The 12,671-nt window shown below is 40.2% G+C and overlaps 1 protein-coding gene across 3 annotated transcripts in view; it reads left to right on the plus strand.

Moving 5' to 3' along the window:
- The window catches only part of snx29 (sorting nexin 29), a 217,534-nt gene that overhangs the window by 149,531 nt on the left and 55,332 nt on the right, over positions 1–12,671 (plus strand). The gene's annotated exons all lie outside the window — the stretch shown is intronic.

The raw sequence follows: 12,671 nt of genomic DNA on the forward strand, positions 1-12,671 counted from the left end.
GGAAATGCTGAACACAACCTAACTTTGTTGTAGCTAGTGTGAGATAAAATTACAGGGTGCTACCCTGTCAATCAAGTCAGCCATGCCCTTATTTAGGCTAAACTTGTGCGTTTAATATCTTAAAAAATAATAAGTTGTGAAAAAATTCCCCCCCATTACAGTGTGTGCCGATAGAGATGAGCAGTTCAGATCCAAACCGTTTTTTTTAACCAGGCTGTAAACAAGTTTATTATTGCTGCAAAGATCGTCTTTTTTTGAATTGGTTTGTATGTGATTTCTGGTTTTTCTGCAGCCAACCTCAAGCAGATGCTCGATGAACTGCAGTTTTTAGCTCTTCTGCATGGTATTCATATTTCAAGACCGGAGGTTACCGCTTGGTTTGAACCTTCAACATTTGACCCATCCTCTACACCGTACTCCACATTTCCTGTCTCTCTTCATCAGTCTTACTCAGTAAGGCAAAAATGCCCCAAAATTAACTTTAGAAAAAAGAGTGGTGTCCAATGTCTTTCCACATTTAGATGTTGCAGAGACACTAATTAATTTTCAAATCATTTTAAGACTTTAATTTGGTCCACAGTTGCCTTTCCCTGTGTAGACATATACATAATCTGCAGTGATTAAAGCAGTGGTTTGGCATTATGAGCCAGCAGGTCAGTAGTGAGCCCTTTTCCTCTCTCTGACCTTGAACTTTTACTAGTTCACAGAAGTTGTCTGCAGCCATGCTTCAAATGTGTCCTAACACAGGCAAGCATCCAATTAATGTGTCTCATATATTTTGGCATCAGCCCCTGTGTGTGTGTGCATGAGCTTGCCCCCTAAGAGTCCCCCCATAGTGAATGTCAACAGTGAAACTGCTTGAAAAGTTTTGTAGTGCAATGCCATCTAATGCTGTGTGGTCCTTGCTAACAGTCGGTACCCCAAAACAACACTACACCTGAACAGTGGCAGCACTTCTCTCTGCAGTGCCACTACAAAGTTTGTAATCAGGTCAGAACTCAAGACCAAACTCTAATGACAACAGCACATCAATGCTCAGCTGTGACAGGCACTTATCTAATCAAGGTGTTTAGAGAACTGAACTGAGCTCATCCCCTCTCTGACTGCTTCACTTTTTCTGTCACATTAAGGAGATGCTGAAGCTGTCCACACACACACAAACACACTCACTTAATCAGACAGTGACACACATGAATAAACACACATCCCTGCTCTACAGGGAAAAGTATATTGTTGATAGGATGGGATACATGCATACACCAGATATACCTAGAAACACATGCAAACACAGGTACAGTGGACATTCTTCTCCAAGCAGACAGAATGGCACACACACAAACACGCACAAACACGCACAAACACGCACGCACGCACACACACACACACACACACACACACACACACACACACACACACACACACACACACACACACACACACACACACACACACACACTGAGCTGTTATCTGCTTTGTAGCCAGGAGCTACAGCTGTAACGTTAGTCAGGGGAAACCATATGGGACGGTAAGAGACAGGTGACACATCCTCAGCTCTGACTGATAGTCAGGACTGAGTGGCTGCAGAGCTCAGCCTGCCTCAGCTTATACATAATAGATGTAAACTCACAACGCAGGTTTTGAGCTGAGAGCGCTCCGACACCTTTTTGTGTGAAATAATCTCCTTCTTCCCAACAGGACAAAAGCTGGACAATCGCAAATGACATGCATTGTTTAAATAACTGTCATTCCTTCCAATTACATCTTTGTGTTTTTACCCCCAGACACTGATTCCACTATCTGAATCCAAATTCATGTGAATGGGGCATTTCTGGGCATTGACTGCTGTAAAATACGTGTGTGGAAAGCAGATCTTTTTTTAAACTGTAGAACAGTTGGTAAAGTACTTCCCTGCAATCTGGTAGCATATTTGTATAGCAGGACTTATAGTTGGGTGCTTCATAATGGTTCTATCATAACATCACTCTTACATTGGCCTGATTGTAGACAGGTTTGTCCCTAACTCTCACGCATCTTATTGTTTGTAAAAGGATGTACCCTCTGAACTTTGATCATTTAGCAACACTTAATGATATTCTATGTATTTACACAGTCCTAAAGGACTGTTCCTGCAATCTGGATTTAAGTTATCCCTACAGTTGTTTCACTAACGAGATTTAAAACGTGTCCAGCTAAGAGCTGTGGCTGTGCTAACTATTTACTGATATGTGCACTCTTAGTGAACAGAGCACAACCTCCAATCAGAAGTAGAATACAACAATTAAAGGCTGCCAGCATAAAAGCATTCATTTTTTAATTGCATGCTATTTGTAGTTACACCACTCAATCATTGTCCTGCTGTCCCTCTGATGGAAAATGACCCCACTGTGTTTTTACATTTTAAATTTCACTTTAGAAACCTCCCAGACGGCTCAGTTGACATGTCAAAAGTAAAAGACACCTTGCTTCGAGTTTGAGCTACAGCCTGCACGATAAGCATACTGTCGCAGAACTTTGAATAAGCACTTTGAAGCTGTCTCCTACCTCTAAGTCATGGTTTCAGACCACATTGATGTAGCAGTACAACATTATTTGAATAATGAATCTCAAGGTCATGGCATCAGTTTGACCCAGGGGTTAAGTTGCACGCCCCATGTGCAGAGGCTGAAGTCCAGGATGTGGGTGGCCAAAGTTTGAATCTGACCTGTGGCTCCTTATTGCATGTCATGTGCCCATTCTGTCACCCAGATTCCTCATCTATAAACAGTTTTCCCTCCAAATAAAGGCATCATTTAAACATTACACTTAAAAATCAAGTTAAATTAACCTAAAATCAAAAATCATATTGAACATTTCATTGAATTAATTTGATTCCCATATCAAGACACTGGTGAGAAATGCTTTACATTTTTATTGTTGACTTAAAAACTTTTTTTAAATGGAAAAATATGGAATTTTGAACATGCAATTAAAATATGATTAAACATTATTTAAAAAGTTAATTGTTGGCAGCCCTAGTAATAACAAGTCTGATTATGTGTGCTGTAAATTTGGACTTTAGTCAGTTTCTGCTTCAAAATATTTTTGATAGACATCAGATCATGTTGGTGATAGATGTAGCTTTTCTATCCATAATGAAATTATCAATGAATGAAAAGTTGGTAGTTATTAGCATAAACAGATAATCTCATATGGGGGAAGGTTAGCATGAAATTAATGGCAAATCAAAATAAGTTTGGCTTTAGCAATAAAGAATCACATTATCTTGTAAAAGTAAGTATTTAAAGTATTAAACTATCCTATACCAACTTTTGGTCACTGTGTCAGACAGTATTTTATTTCTACTTGTTGAAGCATTGTTTCATTGGGTAACTTTCTCTAGTGGGATTCCAGCATCCCTGCTTGGCTCAAAGCTATGGTAGCAACAGCTCTCCAGTGGGATAATGGGTAGTTAAAGGCTGGGTATAATTGTAGATGGAGATGAATAGTGATAGTGTCGATGGTTTCCTCTGCTGATATTCACTGCAGTGGATTTGTAGGAAGTCTCTAAAGTTTTACTACAGATCAGTTGTTCAAAGGCAGGCAGGCTCAAACCGCTCCTGATGCTGGTCCTGGATAAACTCAGAATCTTCACTAACCTTCTTTTAGCTCTTCTAAAAAACTCAAGTCTACTGTTGTTGGCTGAGCAATAATACCTGAGATCTATACAAGTGAGCTTCTCACTGATGTAAAAGGCAGTGTTGAAAAACAGGCTATACTGGCTGAACTGGTTCTGTTAAACATGAACTCAGGGAAAATACATAAAACAAGACAATCTGAAGAAAAGATCAAAGAACTCAGTAAGCAGCAGATAAATACGGCGAAGGAAAACAAAAAATACATCAATAAATAAAGAAGTAAGAGCAAAACAAAAGATAAGCTAAACACTAAGAGTAAGACATGATAAAATAAGAACAGGAGGGAAAAGGTTTGCATTTTCTTTTACTTTATTATTATTTTTTTTTACTAAAATCAATCCTTGTTCAGAAGAGAGGCCTCTAAAGTTATATGTTGAAAAAGGGTCCGACACTCTCTGCCGTCTAGAAAGGAATATAGTGTATACTTCCCTGTCTCCCAATCCTCGCTATAGATCATAGCCAAAAATCACACATCCACGCTCTTATTTTGTACAAGAAAACAAAATAGAAGATGTTCATTTTTGTAAAAATAGTTAAAAGATACAGAGCATCCCTGAAATACCTTCAGAACAGCCTTCAGCGTACGTATGTAAGTGATGCTCACGACTTTCTGACATTGGATGCTTTATCAACATTTTCATTACGTGGATACATTTTAATACCACATGCTTTTAAAACTGCAAAATCTAATTTCAGTAGTATTAAGCAGTACTGAAATTTATAAAAAATGCACACCTACAATCATACTTTCAACCTAAAGCTGCCAAGAGCAGAAAAGAGGGAGAGCAGCAGCGGCCACTTAACAGATATAAAGTAAAGAGAGTGAGTTCTGGTGAAGAAAACAAGATGAGACTTTATTTTCTGATTGTTTCACAGCGCTCTAAAGAATTTATAGACACGTCCACAAGTCAGCAAAAATGTATGCTGCTGACATTTCACTACTTTTGCCTGCTGTGTCTCTGCTCTGCCCTCTGCAAAGACTGTGAGTTACAGTGGATGCCATAAGTGTTCACTGACTGTGAAGCCAAAAGATTTAACAGATGGAATGAGGGTCACACTGTAAAGTTAAATTACATACCAGATACACTGTTCTCAAACATGGTTCCTGTCATTAAAGTTAGTTCTTAACATGCCAAATGATTTACAGGTATTAATTTGTTTCTGTGAAGATTAGTTTTAGTTGGTAATTTGAATTCAAAAAGAGGGGATGTGATGTATTAATTGACAGTTCTGTTGACTTATTCAGACTAATTCATCGGATAAAATAAGTTTTGGGACATAAATCAGCATTGTAAGAACTAACTTTCATGACAGAACACCTCATATGGCCGGTTGTCTTATTTCACATTTTGTGGGATAGTGGATACTCCAGATATCCTAATATACATGCATAAATACTGAAAAAGTGTATTTTTCCCACTATGTCCCCTTGAAAGAGTATCATATTTGGGGGGATGGATATATGAGGGAATCCCACACTTTTCAAATGGATAGAAAATTATAGTAGCTTGGTTAAAAGCGTATGAAACATGTTGGGGTTTGTAGATATCTGCCATGCTTTGGGAAATAATGTGTCCACCTGCAGTCTCTCATTCATGGAGCATCTCCAGCAGTGAACGTTTCCCGTGCGTTTCACTGATTCAGCCTGATATTGGTCCTCTAAGTATCTGTGAGACTGCTGTCCAGCCCCGGAGCTGCTATAAAGAGCAACCCATCTGGTGTATTGAATACATCCGGTCCCAGAGCTATATCTGTCTAATGGCTCCCAGTGGACGCTGCTTTTGTTCTTCGACAAGGCTAATGGATGGCCAAGGTTACTGGAGTCATTGTTTGTTAAGGTGAGGGTGTTGTGGTGATTGAACACTGAGCCGACAGTCTTAAAGACCAGAGAGTATCAGGAGGAGAAGGCAGGGGTGTCTTCAAAGTACCCTCGAGCTGCTGCATAGACTTTCCTTTCACTCAGTGTTTTTCTTCTTCTCGCACTTGCACACACACACGCATATGCTTGCAAAATTGAACCAATGATGAAAGCAATGAGCCGGAGCTGGAGCCAGAGAGAGTTTTGGGAGGCTTGAGGAGTGAATGGGATTTTAGAAGCGGGAGCCTAAGTTAGGTCAACGTAACCTTGTGGTTTGAAATGAGCACGCTAACAGCTCTGCTGTTACAGTCACCCAGAGAGGAGGAAGGGTCGTCCAACCACTGCCTCTCTCATGGTTTGTCCCTAAATGTCAGCTCTTGCTCTCCTCTCTTTCCTCCCCCCTCTCTTTCCGCTCTTCTTTGTCATCCTCTCCTTCCATCTTCACTCCTCTGCTAGATTGGATGGCATTATGCCACCGCTAAAACCGCTTGTACTTCATTTCCCATCTTTGCATTTCCTTAGAGCCACTTTTCTCTCCAAGCTTTCTGAAATGACTTCCATCGAAAGCTCTGCGAGGCCAGTGTAAGGATGACATGAGACAGACAGAGATGGAGAGCCAGAGACTGATGGATTTGCTCCATTATCAGCCGGGTTTTGCTCTTTGTGGCGCGTCGTGCCTCCAGGCCTTCATCCCTCGCTGTGCTTCTTTCCCCCTTCTGAACTCATAATGAGAGAATTATACCGGCCACGGCGAATCAGTGTCTCCCTCCCACACATTACCAACAATAGAGGTTATCATGAGAAGAGGAAGGAAAGAATCATTTGCACGCTGTTGACGAACACAGGGAGTCATTTGTTGGGTGCTGGAGTGTATGTGTTTTCATCACCTGTGTATTTTAGGCTGGCATCATGCTGTGAAAAGAGCATCAGTCACAGGCTGATGAAGAACTTTTCTTCCCACAGTAAATGAGGTGCGGGTGAGTTCTGAGTTATCAGGATCTGTGGATGTGTGGAGTGATGTGTGCAATAAGGCAGTTAGCAAAAACTTATACAGAGAAATGAGAAGTTTGAAGAAGGACTGAAGGAGGCCTTTAGATCTAGGAATAGCAATGTCTGTCAGATTTCCTTAGGTACAGACCATAGACTGTATAATAAATGGACGTAGTATCTGTTTCAGTGAAAGGTGGACTTCCATGTATTGGAACATAAATGTTTCCCCCCCCCCCCCCCCCCCCAAAAAAAAAAAGTATTCAATAACCATTGCCCATCCCTACTTTCAAGAAAACACTAATGTCAGTGTAAGTGAACACTCTATTTGGACATTTTTCAGTGCTTTGCTGTCAGAAAGCCCATTTATTCAGCACATATGTATCTTCCACCTGCAGCTCACTATGCCCAAGAGCCCAAAGAACTACTGCTGCCACTTGTGAGACTTTGTAAGAACAGTATTTCAGGACTGAATCAGATGAAACCAGCGAATCACACATGGCTGCAGTCTGCACCACTCACCAAATAGAGTTCCCTGCCCCACTATAAGACTTTCTTCAGTGATTGGTGATTTAAACTTCTTCAAAAGTATCTGAGGTTTTCATCAGGACAGGTACCAGACTCAATGGCTGAAACACGTAGGCATGTTTTAACTTTGACTCTGTAGCCCTGAAAATAAAAGTTTTAGAATGAAGAACCTTCTGAGTGCTCAGATATTTTTGAAGAAATCTTCTTCTTCTCATACTTCTTAATCTCTTTCATTTTATTTTATATCAGTGGTTCCCTAAGTTTTTTCTCTCATGCACCCCATTGGAGGGTGAAAAAAAGAAAAATGTCAGTGCCCCTGTATTGACTTGACTGGGGTGTGATGTTTCTAAGTGTCTTCTTAATTTATTCGGTCTCATACTGCCGGCTGCCAATGTTTTCAGACACAAAATACACTCTGGTGTTTTGGTTTAACTTGTGACCCTATTAACTGGCTTCTTTCAGCATCTGCTGTTGTGGAAATAGGATAAGTTGCTGTCATCGCGGATGTCTGTTTGTTCAAATTTTAATTATTATATTAAAATATGCTCATTGGACACGTCTTTTAAGTCTTGTTTGTGTGAAGGTGTGACAGACGTAAGACAGACTGCCTCACCTGTCTTGTTTGTTTGTTACGGGAGGTTTAGCTGGCGCTGTCAGATATCTGTCCGTTCTGTCAGCCTTGTGTTTAATTATTTTGTTTAATTGTATTTTATTTAAATGTATTCTATTTTATTTTATTTAGTTTTATTTTATTTTATTTCACCATCTCGTCCTTATTATATCATACACAAGCTAAGTGTGACAATGAAACTTCTGGGATTTAACTTTCTCATCCTCATAAGGTCCATACAGTAAAGTCATTTGATTGATTGCATATTTACCACAATAGAAGTTGGCTCAAAGTGCTTCACAGCTGGGGCAGAGTTGGTTTGGAAACAGCCTCAATAGGAGTTTGCACTATAGAGAACAATAAAAGTATACAGCACAGCATAAACTGTGAATGTCACCATCTGACTCGGCTTATTTAACATATCTTTTTGGCAAACACAATGAGGGGGTCCTGCTGAGAAGCTTGCTGCTGTCTGATGGGAGCTTTCAGGTCGTTGATTACTGGGTGTCATACCTGTGGTGCTGCAGCAGTGGGAGGGATACACTCTTTGAACAGCAGCTGTCATTCTACGATAAAGTTTTGTTTGCTAACAAAGAAGAAACAGATATTACTTGCTGAGAAATGTGAAGTTCAAAACTCTGAAAGGCCTTTTGAATAATTTATCAAGTTACATATTGTTGAAGTTAATGGATAATTGCAGTTTCCTCAGCTGAAATGGGACTTGGCTAATCAAAGTACACTTAGAAACATTTTCACACCTCAGCATACAGCAGAAGCATAACAAGTGTGCATATAAAGAGCTTCAACAGGCTTAGTATATTTTTATCCTTTCATACCTCTTACTAACTTGTCTAAAACTTAAAACAGCATTGCATCATCAGTATGTCATTAGGTTTTGTAATGTTGCTGTTTGTGCTTGAAGATGTTCAAAATTATCTGGCAAACCACTTCCTTCTGCCCCTCTCATGGATTCAGACCCTTATAATCACCTTTCCTGGTGCCTCCTTTACTCATACACTGAATACAACGTGGATGTAGTGTCAGTGACATCACCAATTGGTTTCTGGAGAGGGGTGTTGAAGCCCAACAATGGCAGTCATCATATTGGAAATTATGACTCCCAAGTAATCTTTGGTATACCAGGGAACTGACATAGAGGTGGAGCTGAGGCAGAGTTTTAGCCTCCTGGCCAACAGCTACAACGCACACCTGTCAGTCCACTCAGCCATGCTCCTTACTATGCAAAACTATGCGTAACTCTAAGCCGTAATATCTTCAAAATATACGAGTTATGAAAAAATGTGCCTTCCCTTCTGATTTTTGCACCAAGCTGCAAACATGTTTGTCTTTGCTGTAACAATAGGCATTTTAATATGGGTATTAATGGGGTCTCCTTGGTTTTGGAGTCAGCCTCAACTGCAGTTCTCAGCACTTCTTTGGGTTCCCACATGTCCTGGAAAACCTAATAAAACAGTTGACCAATTTTCCTGTCCTGGAAAACACATGGAAAATGAGAGAAAATCAAAATGTCTTGGAAAGTCTTCTGCTGTGCTGGAACAGTATGTAAACATTCTCCTAATTTGAAATACGTTTCCCCAAAACAGATGACAATGTCATTATGTTAAAGATCATATTAAATAGTGATGGTAGTTTGTGGACAGTCGTATTTAGAATAGGCTACGCTCTGTAAACATCCCTAAGTCACATCACACAGTAGCACCAGCAGGCTGGATGACATTACGGTTACTTTACAACTGTTGAATAAATTCTACATTTGAAACTAAGTTGTATAGATTAATGTCACTTTATCTTGTCTCATTTTAAAAAGTTGAATAATGTAAAATTTGCTAGCATGGTGGTTCAGTTGCTAAAGTCAACGTGCTAGCTAGCTTGTTCCACTTGCAAAGGTTTCAGGTTTGGGATTCAACTCTGGCTGGAAGCACTAATCTCAAGTTTGATGGGCAGTATGAGGAGAGTTTGATAATGAATGGGACTCTGTGGTTAAAACTATGAATGGAAGCCAAACTGTGAGGAGGTCAAACACGGGCTAAATACTGGTGAACAGTGCTACTTTTTCTTTGCTAACATGGTCTCCTCAAACACAGTGCTGCACTGTTATCATAAGATGGACTGCACCATGACATAAAATGTGTAACTTCAGCAGCTGTGTCTCATAGCACTGTTCAATTACTCCCGCTAATATTACTAGTAAAGGGGTTGAAGTATGTTGTGATAAACTGGTGAGAGTCAGTGTCCATTAATACTCCTAGCAAACTTTACGCTAACTTAAGAGACTAGACAGATGTGCACTATTTAACTCTGAAACTTAAGACTGTGTGGCACTAGACTGAAATATTAAAAACGTTTGTCTCTTAAATGTTCTATTTAGATTGTATTTATTATTGGTGTATGTGAACCATACGTTCCTGTCATACCATCTACATGATCACTGAAAATGTCCTGGAAGAGTCCTTGAAAATGATCTTTATAAAAGAGTGGGAACATTAGGTTCTGCATTGTCAACACTAGAGGTGCCGCTTGCTCTTGTTTCCTTAATTAATCCTCTTTTACTCTCTCCTTTCTTTCTTTGGAGTAAGATTTTCCTCTTTAACCCCCATTCTAAATACTCGCTGGGTTGTGTTTCCCTTGAGTTACAGAGCTAGTTAGGAGCTTCTCCCACTCCAAAACAACAGTGAAGCACACATTTGTCTTCCCTCCTCTTTCTAGATGAGACAAAGACAAACATTCGTCTCTTTTGCCTCTTTATTTTATCCACATCTCCTCCTCTTCATATTTTGTTCATGGAGGAGAAAATGAGGGGACGTCAACTGCAAAAACCTATTTCGTTCAGACATGCGTGTAGCTGTGCATCCATCCATTCATCTGTACATGCACACACAAACAAAAAACAAACACCAAAGCAAAAACAGAATGAAGTGTGAATGCAGAGTTTGCACATCACCTTTTGTGAAAATAGCTGCATTTCCAGTGCTGAAAAAGCAGCACATTTGATCCAGCACTCCCTCGCTGTTTTACATATACATTTAATAGATATGTGCATATGCTCCATATGAGTTATTCTCTTTGATCAGCAAAAAGCTGAGCCTATCATTTCCACACAAAGTCAGGGACTGGCTGCTAACTTCGCACTGTTTTTAATTATGCAAATCAGGCTGGATAATGTTTACTGTAACTTTTCTCTCGCTCATTCTTCTCCTCTCTCTGCCCTTCACACACTTTTCTAAAGCGCTGCTTTAAGAGGTACAGCAGGTAAAAAGTACACACTGTGTGCACTCCACTGTGTTTTTAAAAAGCACCTTTGTGTTATCTGTTCTGCATATTCTCACAGTATTGCACCTTTACCTGTGTGTGTGTGTGTGTGTGTGTGTGTGTGTGTGTGTGTGTGTGTGTGTGTGTGTGTGTGTGTGTGTGTGTGTGTGTGTGTGTGTGTGTGTGTGTGTGTGTGTGTGTGTGTGTACTCTGGGAGAAAGCGAGTGATAGAAGGTCCCAATTAATAGCAGTTGCATAAACCATCTTTTTCGCTTCCCTGTGCCTCCCAAAGCCTTTAATATGCTCCATATGAAACCACATAAATCAGCCACTCAATGAATAATTGAGACGTCCTCGCTGACACTCTTTCAGATGTGTGCACCGCTGCCTGCCATGGTCCGTCATCCCCCAGAGAAATGCAACGTGGGAAATGTGTTAGCACCTATAATTTCTATATCAGCCATTGGGTGTAACCGGGTTAGATTGAGAGACCTGTGGCAGCCGAGGCGAAGAGCTTTACATTCAGAGCCGCTCAGTGTGAGTCTCTCTGATCAGCCAGAGGCTTAGACCGCATGCTGATGGGCTTCTTTAGCAATGCAGATGAGATCATACATCCATATGTATAAATGGTAACTTTGTGTGTGTGTGTGTGTGTGAAGCTGCATGTGTGTAGGTGTTGCATTCACACAGAAAAGAGTGTTTTGTGTTTTAATGCGGGTAATGCTGATGATCTGGTGTGATGCGTCCATATGTGCATGCAAGTGATTATGGTTATGATTATGGCTAGTTGGTGACAGAGGGAGATAACTATTATGCTGATGATGGTAATGAGGAATGTTTTACAATGATGATGATTACAAACCTTGCCTTGGTCTTACTTCTATCAGTCTTAGATTAAACAGCCTCGCGAAGACGCAGACGCTGCTTTTACTGCCGACCGCTGCAGAGCGGGCGCCACATCAACTGCAGCATCAGTTTAATTTACATTACATTTCCATTCTAGGCACTTAAGTCTGTGCTCTTATCCACAGTGATTCACATGGAGAGCTTCAGAGCCGTGTTCACTGGCACTTGATGTAGAGCTGTTTGATGGACATGGTTTGCCAAGGCAGGGCCAAACACTGTGAACTTTTTGCAAGATCTAAATTTGAATCAGTTTCTGTTTTGAACAGAAAATGAAAACTTCAATTACTAAATTCTTGTTTGGGAAAGTTTGTTCTAACAAGAAACACTGACACCATGATAACCCATACAAGACAGTTTTTTGCTCCCTTAACATACATTTGAAAAAATGTGGGATTGTCATATGGGTCTAGACTTCTGAATGCCAATATTTGTCCACAACAGTGGATGGCGTCACTGAGGCCAGCTGTCGCTCACAACCACAGGGCCAGAAGGATGAAAGATGAAGAGACACAGTGATCGTCTGTCACAAAGTGGCACAAAAATATAACAAATTAACAAACCACTGAGGCAGAAACAGGTCGTTGGTTGGTGTTTTTTCCAGGTTTACTCCGGCTGTAGATAGCGGCTTTTTTTCACTCTTTTTTAAGAACACATTATGTTCTCGGGACATAAAGATCATTTTAACATGTATAACCAAACGTATATCTAAATCTGACTACCAACCCCAGCTTTAAGCCTCCTGACAGCTACAATGTCTTGCCTGTCAGAAAATTGACCTCGCCCCTATATATTAAAATTGCAAAAAAGTTATTCTTTTTCTTTTCAAAGTTTATAGTAA

The sequence above is a fragment of the Notolabrus celidotus genome, chromosome 18, assembly GCF_009762535.1.
Source record: "Notolabrus celidotus isolate fNotCel1 chromosome 18, fNotCel1.pri, whole genome shotgun sequence".
NCBI lineage: Eukaryota > Metazoa > Chordata > Actinopteri > Labriformes > Labridae > Notolabrus > Notolabrus celidotus.